At 54.7% G+C, this 1611-nt stretch overlaps 1 protein-coding gene across 1 annotated transcript in view; it reads left to right on the forward strand.

Moving 5' to 3' along the window:
- The first annotated feature begins 69 nt into the window (after positions 1-69).
- LOC123522175 (lisH domain-containing protein ARMC9-like) overlaps positions 70-1611 on the forward strand; it is a 10981-nt gene continuing 9439 nt past the window's right edge. Inside the window, exon 1 of the mRNA XM_045294294.1 lies at positions 70-453. The gene's annotated coding sequence lies outside the window, so the exon portion shown is untranslated. The remainder of the gene's footprint in view (positions 454-1611) is intronic.

Here is a 1611-nt window from a genome sequence, read left to right on the forward strand (position 1 = left end):
GGCCCCGGGCTGGGGCTCTGCCCACCTCTCGCCCCAGAGGAACCCCCTGAGGGGCCGCCTTTGCAGGGCCTGTGCCCACTTGGCCTGCGGCACAGGACGGAGGTCCTTCCGGCTCGCGCTCGAGGCGGGCGCCTGGGCCTTCCCATCCCGCAAAAGCCCCCTCCTTTCCTGCAGTTTGCAAACTTGGAGAGGGACCCCCGCGTTCATCTGTTGGGGAGTGGCGGGTGTTCCGGGTGGCTTTGAATCCCCCATCATCTCCAGCCGTCCCCTAATCCGAGCACCGAGAGGATGATGCATGTTTGCACGTGTCAAGGCACATGCAGCCCGTTTGTAGGCCCCACCCAAGCCCCTTTCCTGTAGAAATTCAGAAGCTGCCCCCGGAACCACGAGGTAGGACTGAAGTTTATCCGGAACTTCGACGTGGGCCTGAAATTTCTCCGGCTTTGGCAGAGGGTAGGGCAACGGCTCGAACACTTCTAGGTGTGGGCATCCTCTGGGGAGGTTGGTTAAAGGGCCGATTTCTTGGCAGCTTGCCGGCCTGGTTCTCGGTGAAACCCAGAGCCAGGGAACTGCTGGGACTTTGCATGTTGACCTCCGCTCCTGGTGATTCCGATTCAGGTGACCCAACTTGGGGTCCCACTTCTGTAGGGGTTGAGGTTTGGCCATGAACTCGCTGTGGCTTCTAGGCGAGTGCCAAGTGGGCTCAGTCTCAGGGGCCTGGCTGTGAAGGAAGATGGGTGGATGATCTGTTCACTTTGCAGGTTAATTGTGAACTCTGAGGCGAGGAGTCCTGGTGGCCTCGTGGGTTGCTGGCATTGGGCTGCTCACGGTAAAGTCAGCAGTTCAAGATTACCAGCTTCTCCATGGGCGAAAGATGGGGCTTCTCATGTAAAGAGTTACGGCCTCAGACACTCACAAGGGCAGTTCCACCCTGTCCTATAGGGTCACTAAGAGTCTGAAATGACCCCATGACAGTGAGCTTTTTGTTCTCTGAGTTTGCTTTTAACTGAACATTTGGCCGTAGTTTGGTTCCCAATCTTATTTGGCCTGCGTCCCTTTTCAGAGAGAAAAAAAAAAATTACTCAGTGCCCCGCCCTGCCAATTAAAAACGTTTGTATGGCAGCCCATAATCCACCAGGATAAAGTGTAGGTATGGCTTTTACAGCCCTGTCCCCAGGGTAAAATCACCCACTTTGGGAAACACTACAATAAACCTGCCGCAAGTGATCCCTGTAGGAGTTTTGGTGGCCAAGTGGTTACTACAAGGTCAGCAGTTCAAAACCACCAGCTGGCTCTCAGGACAAAGAGGAACTTTTTACTCCCATAAAAAGTTACAGTCTCGGAAACCCACAGGGCAGCCCTACCCTGTCTTACATGGTTACCAAAAGAGTTAGGGTCTCAGACACTCAGAATTGACTCCACAGAAGTGAGGTTGCGTTGTGTGGCTATAAGGGCAGCGTGCCTGTGAAGGGCTTAAGTGCCACTGAGGAGATCCTGACTCACAGCGACTCTATGTGACAGAGCAGAGCTGTCTCAGGGTTTCCTAGGCTGTCATCTCTACAGGAGCTGATGGGTCTTTCCTCCCTCAGCGTGGGGGATTTGAACCGCTGG

The sequence above is a fragment of the Echinops telfairi genome, unplaced genomic scaffold (genome assembly GCF_000313985.2).
Source record: "Echinops telfairi isolate 266 unplaced genomic scaffold, ASM31398v2 ScPeMD7_3;HRSCAF=10, whole genome shotgun sequence".
In the NCBI taxonomy this organism is placed as follows: domain Eukaryota; kingdom Metazoa; phylum Chordata; class Mammalia; order Afrosoricida; family Tenrecidae; genus Echinops; species Echinops telfairi.